At 47.3% G+C, this 22,702-nt stretch overlaps 1 protein-coding gene and 1 pseudogene across 1 annotated transcript in view; one reads left to right on the top strand and one right to left on the bottom strand.

Moving 5' to 3' along the window:
• Window positions 1-22,702, top strand: part of LOC120909614 (zinc finger protein OZF-like) — a 713,034-nt gene that overhangs the window by 610,048 nt on the left and 80,284 nt on the right. The window lies entirely within an intron of this gene.
• On the bottom strand, window positions 7,279-7,457 carry LOC120912480 (annotated as a pseudogene).

Genomic DNA, 22,702 nt, shown 5'->3' with positions numbered 1-22,702 from the left:
CTCCAATACAGAGATTTCCTCTTGTGAAGTCAGGTGATCACATGACCATCACAGTGCCTCCATGTGACTCCCTGAAACCTGAGAGACACAACATGGAGAAGATTCTAGAAGTCACCAAGAAGATGATGGAGCTGCTGACAGGAGAGGTGAGGAGGATTCTGGGAATTCTGGGACATTATCCAGTAACAGACAAGGGGTGTGTCTGGATGGTGACTGTATCATTGTGTGTGTCAGGTTCCTATAAGGTGTCAGGATGTCACTGTCTATTTCTCCATGGAGGAGTGGGAGTATTTAGAAGGACACAAGGATCTCTACAAGGACGTCATGATGGACAATCAGCCGCCCCTCACATCATCCGGTAAGAGGAGACTTTATTGTAAAGGAGAGAGCAGTACGGAGGCTCCACCTAGATCCCCCATCATCTGATAAACACATAGAAACAATGTATTCAGTCAGTGTGTGTGTTTCCTACAGATGGATCCAGTAATGGGAACCCACCAGAGAGATGTCCCCGTCCTCTGTATTCCCGGGATTCCACACAGGAAGGTCACACCATCCCCCACCATCATCAGGTAGATGAGGAACAATCACTGATAGTATCATTAGGATCTGTACATTATCTGCATTGTTACCATTGATGTCATTTTTATTCTATATTCAGAGTGGAAACCTGAGAGATCCTAAAGCTGATGTTAAAGAAGAGATAAAGGAGGAGGATATGGAGTATGGTGTGACAGAGAAGTGTTTTGGAGGACACAAGGATCTCTACAAGGACATTATGATGAATCCATCTAATAACAGAAACCCCCCAGAGAGATGTTCCCCTCCTCTTTATTCCTGGGATTCCACACAGGAAGGTCACACCATCCCCCACCATCATCAGGTAGGTGGAGTTGAGGGTCGGGAACATAAAGTGATTGAACACTCTGACATGTGGAGATGATGTGTGGACTCTACAAGATGATATTTTCTATGTGATCTCACATCATAAATACTTCTATGTTACAGATGTTATTTTCTGCCATTCTGTTGGTTTAGGGTGAAGATCTGATGATCATAAAAACTGAGTGTGACGTAGAAGAGACGTATGTGAGGGACGATCACCAGTCTATGGAGGAGGCTGGAATGACGAGGACATTCATAGAGGAGGACACTCCTACAGAGATCAGCACAGGTGACCCATAATATATTCTTCTCTTATCTCTGCTCTGTTACTGCTCACTGATTGGTCCTGAGTAGGGCGGGGAGCTGAGTGATATCAGCCAATAATAGGTTGATAATGGTCCCCTCCCTGTTCTGATACCCGTCCTGGGGTTCAGCTGGCAGTATTAGGTTGTGTGTCACTCCTAGTTACAGTAACACAGATTGAGCCTTTCTTAGGTTGGTCCCTCCTCTTTCAGCAGACTTGTAGATAAATGTTACCATAAAACTTTATTACCAGTCTTTTTGGATTGAAAAGTAAGTAGTAACAAAGACTGAAAAAATTAACATTCCAGGGTAAAAGCTGCTGCAAGCTCCCTCCAGTGCTGCATATCACCAGAAGCCTAGACCTATGGTCACTTGTTCTATGGTAAAGGGGCTGCAAGTCTAAACTTTGACCCTCTTGTTTATCAGAGATCACATTACCCAGTGCCTAGGCTTGTGGTTGTGTAAAGAGCACGCCCCTCCCAGTCCCCATTGGTTCCTGCTCTTCTGACAAGGCTGTGTAAATGTAGAAGTGATCTGGGAGGAGGACCAAAGGTTCTTTGATGGGGGGAAGAGTCCCAGCTGGTTGGGACCTCCGCAGAGAACATCTCCTCACTCATATCTACCTGATCCAGATGGAATCTTGATGGAAGTGAACTAACCCTCTCATATCTATTGATGATGTTTTTCTATTTTTCCAGGACACGCCATGGAGAAACCCTCAAAGGATCGTCTCACTTTATCTCCAGGTTGTAAAATGGAAGATGAGGACATCACAGGAGATTGTGGAGGAGAAAAGACAATGAGCTCCACTATGGATGGAGGACTTCCCAGTGTGGATAGACCATGGAATCCCTCTGACTCTGAGGAACCTCGTACTGTGGGGGATGGGGCCTGGATTCAGGGGGAGAAGACATTTCCCTGTCCTCAATGTGGGGAAAGTTTTAGCTCTGCATTCAGTCTTTCTGTACATAAGAGGTCTCACACGGGGGATATACTACATTCCTGTTCTGAGTGCGGGAAATGCTTTCTTTATAAATCACAACTTGACACACATTACACTTCTCACACAGGGAAGAAGCCATTTTCTTGTCCTGAGTGTGGAAAATGTTATTCACAGAAGTCCCATCTTTATGCCCATCAGAGGTATCACACTGGTGAGAAACCATATTCTTGCTCTGAGTGTGGAAAATGTTTTAGGCAGATATCAGACCTTGGTAGACATCAAACAATTCACACAGGCAAGAAGCCATATTCCTGTCCTGAGTGCGGCAAATGTTTTTTAAGGAAGTCGCATCTTTCCAGACATCAGAGATCGCACACGGGCGAGAAGCCACTTTCCTGTCCTGAGTGCGGGAAATGTTTCTCAAGGAAGTCACATCTTTCCAGACATCAAAGATTGCACACGGGCGAGAAGCCGTATACCTGTTCCCAGTGCGTAAAATGTTATTTGCAGAAATCAGACCTTGTGAGACATCAGAGATCTCACACGGGGGAAAAGCCGTATTCCTGCCCCGAGTGCGTGAAATGTTTTACAGATAAGACCAGTTTAAAAAGACATCAGAGACTGCACATGAGTGGGAAACCGTATTCCTATTCCTGAGTGCGAGGTGTATTAGTATCCCGAGTATGGGAAATGTCTTCTATATGGATCATATTTGGCCGTACATCAGAGATCTCACACTGGGAAGAAGCACACCTTGATATACACCTCAGAAAACACGTGTCTGAGCGCTCCTCTGATCTTCATCATGGAAGAAACACTTTATAAGGAAATCAGAGATCACTAAAGACTTCAAAGTTCTGTCTGGCTTCCTCTGCTAGGAGAGAGAAGGAGGGGGTGTCACTGCTGGTTGGGTCCTTCTAGGAGAGAGAAGGAGGGGGTGTCACTGCTGGTTGGGTCCCTCTAGGAGAGAGAAGGAGGGGGTGTCACTGCCGGTTGTGTCCCTCTAGGAGAGAGAAGGAGGGGGTGTCACTGCTGGTTGGGTCCCTCTAGGAGAGAGAAGGAGGGGGTGTCACTGCTGGTTGGGTCCCTCTAGGAGAGAGAAGGAGGGGGTGTCAATGCTGGTTGGGTCCCTCTAGGAGAGAGAAGAAGGGGGTGTCACTGCTGGTTGGGTCCCTCCTAGGAGAGAGAAGGAGAGGTGTCACTGCTGGTTGTGTCCCTCTAGGAGAGACGAGGAGGGGGTGTCACTGCTGGTTGGGTCCCTCTAGGAGAGAGAAGGAGGGGGTGTCACTGCTGGTTGGGTCCCTCTAGGAGAGAGAAGGAGGGGGTGTCACTGCTGGTTGGGTCCCTCTAGGAGAGAGAAGAAGGGGGTGTCACTGCTGGTTGGGTCCCTCCTAGGAGAGAGAAGGAGGGGGTGTCACTGCTGGTTGGGTCACTCCTAGGAGAGAGAAGGAGGGGGTGTCACTGCTGGTTGGGTCCCTCTAGGAGAGAGAAGGAGGGGGTGTCACTGCTGGTTGGGTTCCTCTAGGAGAGAGAAGGAGGGGATGTCACTGCTGGTTGGGTCCCTCTAGGAGAGAGAAGGAGGGGGTGTCACTGCTGGTTGGGTCCCTCTAGGAGAGAGAAGGAGGGGGTGTCACTGCCGGTTGGGTCCCTCTAGGAGAGAGAAGGAGGGGGTGTCACTGCCGGTTGGGTCCCTCTAGGAGATAGAAGGAGAGGGTGTCACTGCTGGTTGGGTCCCTCTAGGAGGGAGAAGGAGGGGGTGTCACTGCCGGTTGGGTCCCTCTAGGAGAGAGAAGGAGGGGGTGTCACTGCAGGTTGGGTCCCTCTAGGAGAGAGAAGGAGGGGGTGTCACTGCTGGTTGGGTCCCTCTAGGAGAGAGAAGGAGGGGGTGTCACTGCTGGTTGGGTCTCTCTAGGAGAGAGGAGGGGGTGTCACTGCTGGTTGGGTCCCTCTAGGAGAGAGAAGGAGGGGGTGTCACTGCTGGTTGGGTCCCTCTAGGAGAGAGAATGAGGGGGTGTCACTGCTGGTTGGGTCCCTCTAGGAGAGAGAATGAGGGGGTGTCACTGCTGGTTGGGTCCCTCTAGGAGAGAGAAGGAGGGGGTGTCACTGCTGGTTGGGTCCCTCTAGGAGAGAGAAGGAGGGGGTGTCACTGCTGGTTGGGTTCCTCTAGGAGAGAGAAGGAGGGGGTATCACTGCTGATTGGGTCCCTCTAGGAGAGAGAAGGAGGGGGTGTCACTGCTGGTTGGGTCCCTCTAGGAGAGAGAAGGAGGGGGTGTGACTGCTGGTTGGGTCCCTCTAGGAGAGAGAATGAGGGGGTGTGACTGCTGGTTGAGTCCCTCTAGGAGAGAGAAGGAGGGGGTGTCACTGCTGGTTGGGTTCCTCTAGGAGAGAGAAGGAGGGGGTGTCACTGCTGGTTGGGTCCCTCTAGGAGAGAGAAGAAAGGGGTGTCACTGCCGGTTGGGTCCCTCTAGGAGAGAGAAGGAGGGGGTGTCACTGCTGGTTGTGTCCCTCTAGGAGAGAGAAGGAGGGGGTGTCACTGCTGGTTGGGTCCCTCTAGGAGAGAGAAGGAGGGGGTGTCACTGCTGGTTGGGTTTATTGATGCTGGCTGCTAGGTGATCTATTGTTGCTGAAATTGATCTATTTTTCTGGGGGGAAAGGGGTGTCTATTATTGCTCGGGAGGTCTATTGTTGTTGCAAGGCTCTTACGGGGGACACAGATGCGCGGAAAGGCTCTGACGGGGACACAGACGTGGAAAGGCTCTGACGGGGACACAGACGCACAGAAAGGCTCTGACGGGGACACAGACGTGGAAAGGCTCTGACGGGGACACAGACGTGGAAAGGCTCTGACGGGGACACAGACGTGCGGAAAGGCTCTGACGGGGACACAGACGTGGAAAGGCTCTGACGGGGACACAGACGTGCGGAAAGGCTACGACGAGATTTTTTTCATTTGTATTCATTTATTTATAAATAACTATTTTTTTCAGTCTGCGAATATTTATTAAATCTACAATGTGGCCCTCGGGCTAAAAATTTTGGAGACCCCTGCACTAGATGTAAGCCATAATCATCAAAATTAAAAGATAGAAATGCTTGAAATCTATCACTGTGTGTGACGCATTTATATGATATATATGAGTTTCACTTTTTTTTTTATTAAATTACTAAAATAAATACACGTTTTGATGATATTCTAATTTTATGAAATGCACCTGTATATACTGTATATATATATGTAGCACCCTGATGTTTAGGCAGGGTTGCTATCAAATGTATTTGCCATGTGATAGTTGCATTGGCCAATTGGTAGGAGGTCAATTGATTTCACCCTAATTCTGGAATTACTGCACTTCTCTCTTCTGTCATTAGGTGGCCGGGTATCTGGTGGCATTAGATAAGACAAGGGCATTGCAAGGACAGATTAGGAATGGATGGGGTGTCTCAGCCAATGGGCAGGAATTTTCTTGGGTCCCTTGGCCTGCTGGGAGAGCCTATTTATTTGGGTGGAGTCAGATAGTCAGGGTTCTGTGCCACCTGGATGGCACTCTGGGTGGACGTGTGTTGTGCTGCTCCGGGCTGCTAGGCCGGAGTCTGAGGCCTATCTTGGGGACATCTGGCTGCTAGGCTGTCTGAGAGCCTATCCAGAAGCAAGAGAACAGCGTAGGGTTGGGACTGCGGCTTGCATTTCAACCAGAAGCGACGGTTCTGCCAGCCGGAGAACCAGCTGTGGTCGGAGGTAGAGGGGAAGCTGTCGCTACTAAGGGACCATTCACCTTGCTACTGGAGACCACTGTAAGTAGCTGAAGCAAGTACCAGAGCAGTATTCTCACCAGCTGGGGACGGTGAAGAATTGGGAAAGCTTCGGCAGGTTCCTAACCAGGGACCCAGCCAGTGGAATTGACGCTTGCAGAGCATTATTGTGTGCCAAGCCAGGGACCAAAGGCCAGTGGGGTGAAGCTTGAAGAGTATATGTGAGTGCCAAGCAGGGACGCAGGGGTGATTTTTTTTTTGAAAAGCCTATGGCGTGTGAACACACCCAAAAAACTCCACCCGGTGCAGAAAAAATGTGCACACACATAAAGAGTGTTCACAAAAACGTGCAGACGGGTGCAACGTCAAGTGGTCCTCCTGTGAAGAGAGACCCAAACCCTGATCCCCCGGGGCGTTAGGCTCCAGACGGGGACTGAGGTACTGTGGTCCGAGCAACCTAAGCCGACACGGACCCAACTTCCTCAGAGGGACTGCCGAAACAGAACCCTCCCAGTACTAGGTGGGGCTTCCCCGAAGGGAGACCCCATGAGAGCAAGTGAACTAAGCCAGAAGGCCATGTCCACCCACTCCCAAGACGTTCAGGGCTGGCCCGAGGACCGGCACCCTAATAATCTCACAGTGTCACAAAACGTGCACAACAAAAAAAAGACAAAAAAGTGACAAACATAGGCAATAAGTTAAATAAAGTGGGGAAAGGGATAGTGGAGAGGAGAGTGAAAGAAGTGGTCATTGTGGTATACAATGACCAGGCCCTCCGGCCAGGAATAAAAAATTCCTCCGGTCCTAGCCAAAAGGCCCGGCCCAGGAGGCAGGTGCTAAAAAAAGCGTGTATTTGGTGCAGTGACCGTGGTATCTTTAAATCAATGTGTCCCTCACACACAGTGATCTTCAGACACCCCTGGACTGCCACTCCAGGGGCACATGCACCATAGGCTTTTCGTTCCATATCCAACCCCCCGACCGGCCAGTGCAGCCCTCCACCCCTGCCAGCTAGAGAGCCCTTCAAGGTTTTCTTGGGGAGGACTGCCGCTCAGGTAGCAGCCTCCACCAATACTAGCCCCTCCAGACCCTCCATCAACTCGGCGGATTTGCATGGTCCTGTCCCGTCCTACCACAGGGCAGTACCAGCTCCTCCAACCGGATCGCTGACAGAGATAGCACTTACACCAGCCAGCCAGAAGGCCAGACTAGAACTCGGCAAAAAGACCAGACCAAGTGTAGCCCCCATCCTCACCAGGAGCACCCTTCCAGATGGCTCAGACTCAACCATGGGCCGGCCCCCAGTATCTGTCGGGCAGCACAGCGTAGTCCCTGCTGAAACCATCCTTCCAGGTGCAATGACGTCATTGGAATGCATCCACCCTCCCCATGTAGGAGGTGCTTCAGCGCTCCGCTGACAACTGATAAGAACAGATACCACACCTAGTCCTAGCCAAAAGGCCGAGAAGCGGCAGGGAAGACAACCACGATCAGCACGGCCTAGAGTGCAATAGCCGTGCCTCGCCCTGGGAGAACCACCTTCATATTCATGGTGTCTCCCCTGCCAGGTAAGTACACAGGGGTGATTTTTTTTTTTTTTACGCAGGGGTGATGCTTGAGGAAGATACAGAGTGAGAAGATTGGAAGAGCTCAGGAGATCCAGTGGCGAGTGGATCTGTTAGTCTAAAGATAGACTGGGAGCTCATTGAGTGAAGATCTACAATAGGAGATTGTAGAAGAAGTGAAGGAGTTCATTGCAACCTTTGTTAGAAACCGTTACAAAATTGTTGCCATAGGAGACAGCGATCCTACACATGCAGACGTGGGCCCGGATTCACAAAGCACTTACGCAGACGTATCTCGAGATACGCCGCGTAAGTGTAACTATGCGCCGTCGTATCTGTGCTCTGTGCCCACAGAACTAGATACGCCTGAAAATAGGCTTCAACCGACCAACATAACTTTACTACGCCGGCGTATCATGGGCGCATATTTACGCTGGCCGCCTCATTGCAAATATGCAAATGATGGAGATACGTCGATTCACAAACGTAGTTGCGCCCGGCGCATAATATACGCGGTTTGCGTAAGGCTTACGTCCGGCGTATAGTTAATCCCCATCTATGAGGCGCAACTCATGCAAAGGTATGGACCAGGGAACAGCCGTCGTATTTTACGTCGTTTACGTAGTAGTACGTAAATAGGGCTGGGCGTAGGTTACGTTCACGTCGCAGGCAGTGATCCGTCGTATCTTAGGGAGTAGTTTCGACGTGATTCTGAGCATGCGCACTGGGATACGTCTACGTTCGTTTTAAGTACTTCTATGACGCTTGGCCCATCATTTGCATGGGGTCATGCCTCATTAGCATGGCTCACGCCCACTACGCTCCTACGCTGGCTTACGCCGAGGAAACCCAGCATATCTTTAACAGCAAGCGGGGGCGAGTGCTTTGTGAATCCAGTGCTTGCCGCTCTGCGCTACGCCGGCGTAGCCTAAAAAAGATACGCTACGCCGGCATAAATATGCGCCCATGTATGTGAATCCGGGCCGTGGTGTCTAGCTGGATGCCTTTCCCTGCATGGCTGTCTGCTTAAAGAAGTCTACTAAAGGGTGTCCTGGCCCTAACCCTCTCTCCCCAGTTCTGTTTAAGAGACTATGGGCCAGATTCACAAAGAGATACGATGGTGTATCTACAGATACACCATCGTATCTGTGACTTACACTGGTCCTATCTATGCGCCTGATTCATAGAATCAGTTACGCATAGATAGGGCTTAGATCCGACAGTGTTACAATGTGTTACACTGTCGGATCTTATTTTCGATTTAAAAATGGCGCCGGGGGCGTTCCCGCTGATTTACCTTGAATAATATGTAAATCAGCGAGATACGCAAATTCACGAACGTACGCGGACCCGACGCAGTCTTCTTACGACGTTTCCGTAGCGGCTTTCCCGTCGTATACTTACCCCTGCTTTTATCAGGCGCAGCCAATGTTGGGTATAGCCGGCGTTCCCGCGTCGAATTTGAATTTTCTAACGTCGTTTGCATACGCCGATTCACAAACACGCGCGTCGCAAGTCACGCTCACGTCGAAACCACTGACGTCCTAGTGACGTCAGTGGGAGCAATGCACGCCGGGAAATTCCCCGGACGGCGCATGCGCATTTAAATCGGCGCGGGAACGCGCCTGATTTAAATAGTACACTCCCCCTAGCCGCGGAATTTGAATTCAACCGGGGGATTTAGGATCCGCCGCCGCAAGTTTGGAGGTAAGTGGTTTGTGAATTAGCCACTTGCCTCCTAAACTTTGCGGGAGCGGATCTTAAATCACGTAGATCGAGCGGATCTATAGATCCGCTGAGCTACGTGAATCTGGCCCAATAAATCTCTTTGCATTCAATAAGTGTCTGGTGCCCATCAATCCTCCCTGCATTACATCCACCATGCCTCGTAACCCACTCTACACAGAAGGACGTCAGCTGTCCCTAACTCTGGAGGTCACCATTGGGCCTTAGTGGCCCCGGGACTTTGCTATATTTATATATATATATATATATATATATATATATATATATATATATATATATATATATATATAACCACTCCTAGCTAAGGACATAACCAGTTCTGATGTCACAAGAACCAAATAAAACTCCCTCAATGATCTCTCCAACCACAGCCACTAACTATAACCTACAAAGGGAGGGAGCCCTGTTTATAAAGGGATGAAGATGGAAAATTACTTACGGGTTCTAGAGGTGTCTTGTTTTTTTTTTAATGAAGGTAGAGATTTCTTTTGTCTACATGACTAATAATACAAAAATAATTAAAAAATAATAATTTCACCACAAAATCAATTCAGCCAAAATCCATCTATTTATCCTGATATACTTTATATTCCTATGCCCCTTGGTGGGAGTGGAGATGACCCCATCTATAAGGATATACAATACATACACACACACAAGGCCATATTCAGTTTCTTGGGGCTGCAGTTCCTCTGAGCTCCACAAGGTGATGATCTCATTTCTACTCAGACAGGATGTCTCTATGGAAGACAGGAAGTGATGTCAGGTACAGACAGGAAGTTCTGGGTGAGAGGTGAGTTGGGAGGAAGTAGAGAGAAGACATTGCTGAAGCTGGCAGCAGAGGTCGTAATACGAGAAGAACACTTCAGGCCAGATTCACGTAGGAGAGCGCATCTTTGTGCGGGCGTAACGTACCCTATTTACGTTACGCCTCCGCAACTTTGACAGGCAAGTGCTGTATTCACAAAGCAAAGTTGCGGCGGCGCAGCGTAAATAGGCCGGCGTCAGCCCGTCTAATTCAAATGTGGAAGATGTGGGCGTGTGTTATGTAAATTTATTGTGGCCCCACGTAAATGACGCTTTTTACAAACGGCGCATGCGCCGTCCGTGAAAGTATCCCAGTGCGCATGCTCCAAATTAACCCGCAAAAAGCCAATGCTTTCGACGTGAACGATAATGACGCCCAGCCTTATTCGCGAACGACTTATGCAAACGATGTAAAATGTGAAAAATTCGACGCTGTTTTTCCGACGTCCATACCTAACATTGGTACTCCTCATAGAGCAGGGGTAACTTTACGCCGGAAAAAGCCTAACGTAAACGGCGTATCTGTACTGCATCGGCCGGGCGTACGTTCGTGAATAGGCGTATCTAGATGATTTACATATTTCTAGACGTAAATCAGCGTACACGCCCCTAGCGCCCAGCGTATATATGCAGTTAAGATACGACGGCGTAGGAGACTTACGCTGGTCGTATCTTAGAGAAATTTTGACTGATGGTCTGATGTGCCTACACACCATCGGTTAAAAAAACGATCGTGTAAGAACGCGGTGACATAAAACACAACGACGTGCTGAAAAAAACGAAGTTCAATGCTTCCAAGCATGCGTTGACTTGATTCTGAGCATGCGCGGCTTTTTACCCGATGCTTATGCATACTAACGATCGGTTTCGACCTATCGGTTAGGCGTCCATCGGTTATATTTTAAAGCAAGTTCTCTTTTTTTTGACCGAAGGATAACCGATGAAGCCCACACACGATCGGTTTGGACCGATGAAACGAACCTTCAGTCCGTTTTCATCAGTTTTGACCGATCGTGTGTACGCGGCCTAAGGGGTACATAATACCATTTAAGAAGGCAGAAGGGAACAAAAATCTTATATTTCTGTGTCACATAAAATTCTTCTTTCAAGGTCTCGCTTTTCCATGCAGACCATGGGCTAGATTCAAAGAGGAGATACGCCGGCGTATCTCCAGATACGCCGTCGTATCTCTGAGTCCGGCCGGTCGTATCTATGCGCCTGATTCAAAGAATCAGTTACGCATAGATATCCCTAAGATACGACCGGCGTAAGTGTTTTACACCGTCGTATCTTAGGCTGCATATTTACGCTGGCCGCTAGGTGGCGCTTCCGTATAGTTAAGCGAGGAATATGCAAATTAGCTAGATACGCCGATTCAGAAACCGACGTCCGCCCGGCGCATTTTTTTACGTCGTTTACGTTCGGCGTATAGTTACCCCTGCTATATGAGGCGTATCCTATGTTAAGTATGGCCGTCGTTCCCGCGTCGAGTTTTGAAAATTTTACGTAGTTTGCGTAAGTCGTTCGCGAATAGGGATGTACGTAATTTACGTTCGCGTCGAAAGCAATGACGTTTTGCGGCGGATTTTCGAGCATGCGCAGTGGGATTTTTTCACGAACGCCGCATGCGCCGTTCGTAAAAAACGTCAAGTGCGCGGGGTCACAGTTAATATACATAAAACACGCCCACATCATCCACATTTGAATGATGCGGGCTTACGCCGACACAGATACGTTACACCGCCGTAACTAAGGGCGCAAGTTCTTTCTGGATACAGAACTTGCGCCCTAAATTACGGCAGCGTAACGTATCTGAGATACGTTACACCGGGCATAAAGATAGACAATTCTATCTGAATCTAGCCCCATATTTATACATTGTTGCATCTTCACTTTTATTTATCAATAAAGTTTCTTGCTATTACTGAAAGGAAAGTGGGGTTACCCCTTTGTTTTGGGTGGTCTGTTCTGATATAAGAACATGAGGGTAATAGCCTTTATTTTCCTATCGAACTTAAATTCTTTTTAAACTGTTATATTACACATTCTTTACTCATACGCATAGAGGGCCAGATTCACGTAGAAGTGCGGCGGCGTAACGTATCGTAGATACGTTACGCCGCCGCAAGTTTTCATCGCAAGTGCCTGATTCACAAAGCACTTGCAATGAAAACCTACGCCAGCGGCCTCCGGCGTAAGCCCGCGTAATTTAAAGGGACGTGTGCCATATAAATTAGGCGCGCTCCCGCGCCGGACCTACTGCGCATGCTCCCTTTTGAATTTCCCGCCGTGCTTTGCGCGAAGTGACGTCATTTTTTTCGAACGGCGACGTACGTAGCGTACTTCCGTATTCCCGGACGTCTTACGCAAGAAGGAAACATTTTTAAATTTCGACGCCGGAACGACGGCCATACTTTATACAGCACATACGTGTGCTGTGTAAAGTTAGGGCACCAAAAACGACGACTAACTTACGACGACTAGCAGCGGCGTAACGAACGTGAAAAACCGATGTGGATCGCCGTAACTCCTAATTTGCATACCCGACACTGGTTTACGACGCAAACTCCCCCCAGCGGCGGCCGCCGTACTGCATCCTAAGATCCGACAGTGTAAAACAATTACACCTGTCGGATCTTAGGGGTATCTATGCGTAACTGATTCTATGAACCAGCCGCATAGATACTCTGAGAGATACTCCGTCGTATCTCCGCTGTGAATCTGGGCCTATATTTTTATCTGCCACGTACAATCATCTCTAGGCAAATTTCTATTTTATATCTGTCTCCAGGCAAACCTTGTACAAAAGTATACTGTAAGGCCTCGTACACACGGCCGAGGAACTCGACGTGCCAAACACGTCGAGTTCCTCGGCGAGTTCAGCCCTGAAGCCGCCGAGGATCTCGGCGGGCCGAGAGCTCCCATAGAACAACGAGAAAATAGAGAACATGTTCTCTATTTTCTCGACGAGTTCCTCGGCGGCTCCATCGGGCCGAAAGTGTACACACAACAGAGTTTCTCGGCAGAATCAGGCTCTGACCGAGTTTCTCGCCGAATTCTGCCGAGAAACTCTGTCGTGTGTACGAGGCCTAAGATACTGTAATATGATTGGTTGTTCCATGAAGGGGTGCCTCCCATGCACAGACAATAAAACCGGCCAGTATCTAATAATAAATTGTAATCTTGCTACATGATACTCGTGTTGGTGTGTTGCTGATTACCCGATCGATCGTAGGACTCCTCGTACCCAGAGCAAAAAATAGCGGATGTAACAATTACCAGTAATTGTCTAGTCACTAGTGTCATTGTGTCTTCAGATCCTTCCTCCCCCCTTGTTGGCCCCTCACCCCTTCTCTTGTTTTTGCAGCTGTTGCCGGTCAATGTTCACTCTTTCCTTAGACACCCAACACCAGATCTCCTCCTCCTCCTTTTTTCGACACCAGATCTCCTCCTCCTCCTTTTCCACACCAGGTCTCCTGCTCCTTTCCATGCCAGACGGCAATTTTTTCTTCTCTATTTCAGTCCTCAGTGGTGGATACTCTGGTTTGGTTCACATTTTAGTGGCAAAATTCTGCCCCATCGGATTCCAAAGCAGTAAGTTTGAGGTAGGTGTCCTCCTGACGTTCATCTTTGTCCAGAAGTCTCTTCATTTTTTAGTTATACTGTATGTTAGCTTTCGTTTTTGTCTCTCTCCAATTTTTGGGTATATACGCTGATTTTAATCTTCATCTCAGAATCTCTATTATTTTTTTGTTAGATACATTGGCCCAGAATCTCAAAAGAGATACGACGGCGCATCTCCAGATACGCGGTCGTATCTCTGCCTAGCGCCGTCGTATCTATGCGACTGATTCTTAGAATCAGTTACGCATAGATAACCATTAGATCCGACAGGCATAAGTCTCTTACGCCGTCGGATCTTAACTGCAATTTTTTTTTTGCCCGCTAGGTGGCACTTCTGGCGATTTCCCCGTTGAGTATGCAAATTAGCTAGATACGCGAATTCCCGAACGTACGCGCAGCCGACGCAGTAAAGTTACACCGTTTACGTTAGGCTTTTCCCGGCGTAAAGTTGCCCCTGGGTCTATGAGGCGCTGTCAATGTTAAGTATGGCCGTCATTCCCGCGTCGAAAATTTACGTTGTTTGCGTAAGTCGTCCGTGAATGGTGCTGGACGTAATTTACGTCCACGTCAAAACCAATGACGTCCTTGCGACGTCATTTAGAGCAATGCACGCCGGGATATTTTAGGGACGGCGCATGCGCAGTTCGTTCGGCGCGGGGACGCGCTTCATTTAAATGAAACACGCCCCCTACCCGCCGAATTTGAATTCCGCCGGGTGTTTTACGCTACGCCGCCGCAACTTTACAGGCAAGTGCTTTGTGAATAAAGCACTTGCCTGAAAAACTTGCGGCGGCGTAACGTAAAACAGATACGTTACGCCCGCCCAAATTTACGCCCATCTACGTGAATCTGCCCCATTGACTTTCATCTTTGTCTTGGAGTCTCTCCATTTTTTCGTTCTATACTTTGACTTTTAGCTTCATCTCTCCATTTTTTGTAATATATGTTGATATCTTGGAATCTCAATTTTTTAAATAAATGTTGACTTAAATCTTCGTCTCGGGGTCGCTCCATTTTTTTGTTATATACGTTGACTTCCATCTTCCAGCCTCGTAAACACGACCGTTTTCCGCGACAGAATCCATCAAGAAACTTGGTGGCAGAGTTTTTTTGCAGAGGAAAACGGTCGTGTGTATGGTTTTCATCGAGAAAACTGTCGCGGAACTCGATGAGAAAAAAAGAGAACAAGATCTCTTTTTCCTCGTCGGGAGTCTCAATTTCCTCGTCGGGCTGGATTTCGACGAGAAACACGTTCGTGTGTATGCTTAGAAACCCGCGCATGCTCAGAATAAAGTATGAGACGGGAGCGCACCTTCGGTAAAAGTAGCATTTGTAACGGAAAAAGCACATTCGTCACGCTGTAACAGACTGAAAAGTGCAAAACGTCTCTTACCAAACTTTTACTTAACACGCAGTAACATGAGATTAGCAAAAGCAGGCCCAAGGGTTGTGCCAGTGGAATCGAACTTCCCCTGCCGTCGTATGTGTTGAAGTCACCGCGTTGGAGAACGACGAGATTTGGTCTTGACAGTGTGTACGCAAAGACAGCTTGTCAAGATTCTCGACAAGCCTGACAAGGAACTCGTCGAGGAAAACGATGTTTCATTTACGACGAGTTCCTCGGTCGTGTGTACGAGGCCTCAGTCTCGAAATCTCTCTATTTTGTGTTTATAAGCGTTGACTTTCATCTTCATCTCAGGATCTCTCCATTTTTAGGCAATATAAGTTGACTTTCACCTTTGTCCTGTAATCTCTCTATTTTTTGTTTATAAACATTGACTTTCATTTTTGTCTCGGGTCTCTCTATTTTTTGGTTATATACGTTGACATTCCTCCCACCAGATCTCCTCCTTTCAGACACCAGATCTTCTGCTCCTTTCCATGCCAGACGGCTATTTTTTCTTCTCTATTTCAGTCCTCGGTGGTGGATACTCTGGTTTGGTTCACAATTTAGTGCCAGTATTCTGCCTCATCCAATTCCAAAGCAGTACGTTTTTTAGTTATACTGTATGTTGACTTTAATTTTTGTCTTGGGGTCTCTCCATTTTTTGGGTATATACGCTGACTTTCATCTTCGTCTCAGGATCTCTATTTTTATTGTATATACATAAACTTTCATCTTTGTCTTGGAGTCTCCCCATTTTTTCGTTATATTTGTTGACTTTAATCTTCGTCTCGGAATCTCTCTTTTTTGTTTATAAATGTCGACTTTTATCTTTGTCTCAGGGTCTCTCCAAGTTTTGGTTATATACCGTATGTTGAGTTTCATCTTCGTCTCGGGTCTCCATTTTTTGGTTCTATATGTTGACTTTCATCTTCGTCTTGGGATCTCTACATTTTTTGGTCATATATACTATATTACCAAAAGTATTGGGACACATGCCTTTACACGCACATGAACTTTAATGGCATCACAGTCTACCGTTTTTCGGGTTCTAAAAAAATGATGTTTTTAAGGTTCTAGAAAAAAACAACGTTTTTTTTCAACCCGATCATTAAAACGATCTTGCCTACACACGCTCATGAAAAAAAAATGCTCTAGCAAAGCACGGTGACGTACGAAGGCACTATAAAGGGGAAGTTCCATGCGGATGACGCCACCCTTTGGGCTGCTTTAGCTGATTTCGTGTTAGTAAAAGACAATTCGCGCTTTTCAGTCTGTTACAGCGTGATGAATGTGCTTACTCCATTACGAACGCTAGTTTTACCAGAACGAGCACTCCCGTCTCATAACTTGCTTCTGAGCATGCCCTTTTTTTTTTTACGTCGTTAAAGCCCACACACAAGCATTTTACAACCTTAGAAACGACAACGTTAAAAACGTTGTGAAAAAAAAAGAGCATGTTTTAGATCGTGAAAAATGCTCTGGAGCCCACACACAATCGTTTTTAATGACATAAAACCCCCCCCGAAAAACGGTCCTGTGTAAGCGGCATTAGTCCGTAGGGTTCGATATTGAGTTGGCCCACCCTTTGCAGCTAAGACAGCTTCAACTCTTCCGGGAAGGCTGTCCACAAGGTTTAGGAGTGTGTCTATGGGAATTTTTGACCGTTCTTCTGGAAGCACATTTGTGAGGTCAGGCACCCATGTTGGACGAGATGGCCTGGCTCGAGGTATCTTCTCTAATTCATCCCAAAGGTGTTCTATCGGGTTGAGGTCAGGACTCTGTGCAGGTCAGTCAGGTTCCTCCACCCCAAACTCGCTCATTCATGCCAACCCTTCGCCCCCTGGCCTGCTGCCGTGTCCAACGAGAGGCATAGCCAAGGGACTTTATTAGGGGAACCTGGTGTAAGGAGGGACTCCACTGCCTGGGGAAACCTGAGATGTAAGGAGGGACTCCACTGCCTGGGGAAACCTGAGATGTAAGGAGGCACTCCACTGCCTGGGGAAACCTGAGATGTAATGAGGGACTCTACTGGGGACATCTGATGTAAGGAGAGACTGTAGAATACACATATTTCTATGGTGGTGTAGGATCTGGGCCTGCTGTCCCTCCATCCCTGTTGAAAGTAAAACAAAAATCCCTAATTATTCTTAAAAATAGGCTACCAAAGGCACAACAGCAAACAAGGAAAAAAAAATGAGTTCTAAGAAGGACTGTTGGGTCTCTAGACAAAACTGTGGACACATCGGGGGGGGGGGGGGGGTTGGGGGTGCAAAAGAATACGTACTCATAATTTGTACTATTGAACATAATGTAAGCATCCCAATGTACAGGTGACAATTCCCACTGGAGGCAGCCCGACTATTCCCCCCTTATATCCCCCGACCTAATAATATTGTACAACCAATACAGTCCAGATAATTCTCCGCTATTCCTCTATAGAGCAACCCACATAGATCATATGACCACATCACTGAGGATGGAGGAGGACCGAAGTCACATGACACAGGAAGTCACCAAGAAGATGATGGAGCTGCTGACAGGAGAGGTGAGCGGTGCCGGGAATTCTGGGACATTATCCAGTAACAGACAAGGGGTGTGTCTGGATGGTGACTGTATCATTGTGTGTGTCAGGTTCCTTTAATGGAGGAGTATTTACAAGGACACAAGGACGTCATAATGGACAATCAGCCGCCCCTCACATCACCGGGTAAGAGGAGACTTTATTGTAAAGGAGAGAGCAGTACGGAGGCTCCACCTAGATCCCCCATCATCTGATAAACACATAGAAACAATGTATTCAGTCAGTGTGTGTGTTTCCTACAGATGGATCCAGTAATGGGAACCCACCAGAGAGATGTCCCCGTCCTCTGTATTCCCGGGATCCCACACAGAAAGGTGACACCATCCCCCACCATCATCAGGTAGATGAGGAACAATCACTGATAGTTTTTTTATTTAGACACAAGTGTGTTTGTTACATGAAATGTCCTTTTATATATTCAGAATGGAAACCTCAAGGATTACAATATTGATGATCAAGAAGAGTTAAAAAGGATGGATAAGCAGTATAGGAGGGCGATGAAGGAGTTTTTTGAAGGAGACGCGGATCTCTATAAGCACTTAATAATGGAACCACATAATACCAGAAACCCACCAGAGAGATGTCCCCGTCCTCTGTATTCCCGGGAATCCACACAGGAAGGTCACACCATCCCCCACCATCATCAGGTAGATGAGGAACAATCACTGGTGGTTATGATTTAGACACAAGTGTGTTTGTTACATTAAATGTCCTTTTTATATGTTCAGAAAAGAAACCTCAGGGATTATAATATCGAGGTTCAAGAAGAGTTTAAGAATGTGGATGAGCAGTATAGGAGGGCGATGAAGGAGTTTTTTGAAGGAGACGCGGATCTCTATAAGAATCTCATGATGGGGCCACATAATACCAGGAACCCACCAGAGAGATGTCCCCGTCCTCTGTATTCCCGGGATTCCACACATGAAGGTCACACCATCCCCCACCATCATCAGGTAGGTGGAGTTGAGGGTCGGGAACATAAAGTGATTGAACACTCTGACATGTGGAGATGATGTGTGGACTCTACAAGATGATATTTTCTATGTGATCTCACATCATAAATACTTCTATGTTACAGATGTTATTTTCTGCCATTCTGTTGGTTTAGGGTGAAGATCTGATGATCATAAAAACTGAGTGTGACGTAGAAGAGACGTATGTGAGGGATGATCAGCAATATATGGAGGAGGATGGAATGACGAGGACATTCATAGAGGAGGACACTCCTACAGAGATCAGCACAGGTGGGTTGTGAACCCTTGAAATGTGTGTCAGGGCAAAATGAAAAGAACATACACAGTAATACTCTTCAATACATTAACATTTCCCTAGAAGGTCATCTTAAGTGTTCATTATCATTTATTGTTGGTGAAATTGAGACAACTGGAAGACACAAGGCAGCCAAAAGATTCACAACAATTCCCCTTCATCAGGGCTTGGATGAAAAATGGAAACGATTCCTATAGAACTCTTATGCCGCAAATTTTTTTCCGATGCATTTTCCCGCAAACTTGTCTTGCATACACACGGTCCCACAAATAATGTCGGAAATTCCCAACGTCAAGAACACGTTGACGTGCAACACTACAACAAGCCGAGAAAAATTAAGTTCAATGTTTCCAAACATGTATAGGATTTTTGTGCATCGGAATTGCCTACACGCGAAAGAACTTTTGTTGTTGGAAAATTTGAGAACCAGCTCTCAAACATTTGATGTCGGAAATTCCAACAGCAAATGTCCGATGGAGCCTACACACGGTCGGATTTTCCGACAAGCTCACATTTGTTGTCGGAAAATCTGACCGTGTTTACGCGACATTATGCCACGTACACACGATCAGAATTTCCATCAACAAATGTTCAATGTGAGCTTTTGGACGGATATTCCGACCATGTGTAGGCTCCATCGAAGTTTCCGACAACAAATTTTTGAGAGCTGGTTCTCAATTTTTCCGACAACAAAAGTTCTTGTCGGAAATTCAGATCGTGTGTCAGAGGTCAGAGAGTGAGGGTGTTGGAGCCCAACCAGAGATCAGAGAGTGAGGGTGTTGGAGCCCAACCAGAGATCAGAGAGTGAGGGTGGAGGAGCCCAACCAGAGATCAGAGAGTGAGGGTGGAGGAGCCCAACCAGCCCCACTCTCTGACATCTGGTTGGGCTCAGCCCTTCTGTGATTACTAAATGATTGAGAAAATAAGGCATTATAGTACTTTCTGTATTAGGAAAAAAGTAAAGAATGATGGAAGGGGCTGGGCAATATACTGTAATGCCTCTACTAGTTTCAAGTCTATAAAAATTATTCTCAATGGCCCCCCTTTAACTGGTTGGAGGTCAGAGAAACCATTTACCAATTGAGGGCCAGATTCAGGTAGGAGATACGACGGCGTATCTCCTGATACGCTGTTGTATCTCAGAGATACGACGGTCGAATCTATGCGCCTGATTCATAGAATCAGGTTACGCATAGATCTCCTTAAGATCCAACAGGTGTAAGTGACTTACACCGTCGGATCTTATGATGCAATACTTCGGCGCCCGCTTGGTGGAGTTTGCATCGTTTTCCGCGTTGGGTATAGTAATTAGCTGTTTACGGCGATCCACGAAGCTACGCAGGCTCGTCGCATTCTCTTACGTCGGTTTTTCCCGTCGTAAAGTTACGGATGCTATTTCAATGTCTTATATTTAGACCATCCATGTTAAAGTATGGCCGTCGTTCCCGTGTCGAATTTAAATTTTTTATTTTAATTTCGTTAGACGTTCGGGAATAGGAAAGGACGTAACGCACGTCGCCGTTCAAAAAATTACGTCGGTGCGACGTCATTTCGCGCAAAGCACGGCGGGAAATTTAAAAACGGAGCATGCGCAGTACGCTCGGCGCGGGAACGCGCCTAATTTAAATGATACACGCCCCATTTGCATTAGGCGGGCTTGCGCCGGACGGGTTTACGCTACACCCCTGCAAGTTTACAGGCAAGTGCTTTGTGAATCAAGCACTTGCGCTGAAAACTTGCGGCGGTGTAACGTAAATGGGATACGTTACGCCGCCGGATTTCTACATGAATCTGGCCCAGAGATCCTTAGCAACAAAGTGGCATGAACTCAATTCTGGTTTAGGGGGACTAATCTGCTCATGTCTAGTAATAATCTTTTCATTTCTATTTTAGTAGATGGACGGGAGATGAGGAAAACCTCAGAGGATTGTCTCACTTTGTCTCCAGACTGTAAAGTAGAAGATGAGGACATCACACAGTATAGTCCAGGAGAAAACCCGACTACCTCAAATGTCCATCCGGCACCACACAGTGTAGATGGACCATCGTATTCCTCTTATCCTGAGGAACCTCAGACTGTGAGGGACGGTGCCGGACCATCGTATTCCTCTTATCCTGAGGAACCTCAGACTGTGCGGGACGGTGCCGGACCATCGTATTCCTCTTATCCTGAGGAACCTCAGACTGTGCGGGACGGTGCCGGACCATCGTATTCCTCTTATCCTGAGGAACCTCAGACTGTGCGGGACGGTGCCGGACCATCGTATTCCTCTTATCCTGAGGAACCTCAGACTGTGAGGGACGGTGCCGGACCATCGTATTCCTCTTATCCTGAGGAACCTCAGACTGTGCCGGACGGTGCCGGACCATCGTATTCCTCTTATCCTGAGGAACCTCAGACTGTGCGGGACGGTGCCGGACCATCGTATTCCTCTTATCCTGAGGAACCTCAGACTGTGCAGGACGGTGCCGGACCATCGTATTCCTCTTATCCTGAGGAACCTCAGACTGTGCGGGACGGTGCCGTCCTTCCAACAGATAAGAGGGTTTCCTGTCCTGAGTGTGGGAAATATATTCATTCTAAATCCAGTCCTTGTGTACATATCAGAAGTCACACGGATGAAAAGCCATATTCCTGCCCTGAGTTGGGGAAAAGTTATTCACAGAAGTCCCATCCTAGACATCTGACATGGCACATGTGGGAGAAGCCGTATTACTGCCCTGAGTGTGGAAAATGTTATTCACAGAAATCCCGTCTTTCCAGAAATCTGAAATGGCATACGGGGGAGAAGCAGCATTCCTGCCCTGGTTGTGGGAATTTTTTTTCAGATAAGACCAATCTTTCTATACTTCACAAATCTCATATGGGGGGGGAGCTGTATCAAACATCTCACACAGGGGCAAAGCCGTATTCTTGCCACAAGAAGTTATCTCTTTCCATACATCAAAGAACTCACACAGGTGAGAAGCCACCATTTACCTGCCCTGAGTGCAAGAAAAGTTTTTCAACTAAGGCCTATGTTTTGATACATCGGAGATCTCATACGGGTGAGAAGCCATATGCCTGCCCTGAGTGCAACAAAAGTTTTTCAAATAAGGCCTATGTTTTGATACATCGGAGATCTCATACGGGTGAGAAGCCATATGCCTGCCCTAAGTGTGGAAAATGTTTTTCATACAAGTCTAATTTTTACACACATCTGAAATCTCACACAAGGGAGAAGCATGTTCCTACCTTGGATTCGGGGAAATAGTTTGTATATTGGCCACTTCTAGCTAGACATTAGAGGTCTCACATGGGTCAGAAGCCGTATTCCTGGGCGTGTGGGAATTGTTATTCACAGAGGACCAGTCTTTCCAAATATCAGAGGATACACACAGAGGAGTAACTGTATTCCTGCCCAGTGTGGGAAATGTTAGAAATGTAGAAATCGACTGTCATCAAACATCAGAAATTGCACACAGAAGAGAAGCCGTAATCCTGCTCGGAGTGCGGGAAATTTTACCCAAATTCCCCAACATCAAACACGTCACACAGTGAAAAGCCACATGCCTGTCCTTTGTGTGGACAGTAACAGCGGCTGAAATTAGAACTTGTCAGACATCAGAGATCTCGCACAGGGGAGAAGCCGTATTCCTGCGGGAAACGTTTTTTTTTTTTCAGATACAGTAGAACCTTAGATTACGAGCATAACCTGCTCCAGGAGAATGCTTGTAGTCCAAAGCACTCGCATATCAAAGCGAGTTTCCCCATAGAAGTCAATAGAAACAAAGATAATTCATTCCACATTGACTTCTATTGCATTCAATACCGCATGTGACCAGAGGTGGGGGGCGCCGGA

Source organism: Rana temporaria, chromosome 8 (assembly GCF_905171775.1).
Source record: "Rana temporaria chromosome 8, aRanTem1.1, whole genome shotgun sequence".
Classification (NCBI taxonomy): Eukaryota; Metazoa; Chordata; class Amphibia; order Anura; family Ranidae; genus Rana; species Rana temporaria.
The sequence above is the reverse complement of the archived record's forward strand: the minus strand, read 5'-3'. Positions and strand labels throughout refer to the sequence as shown.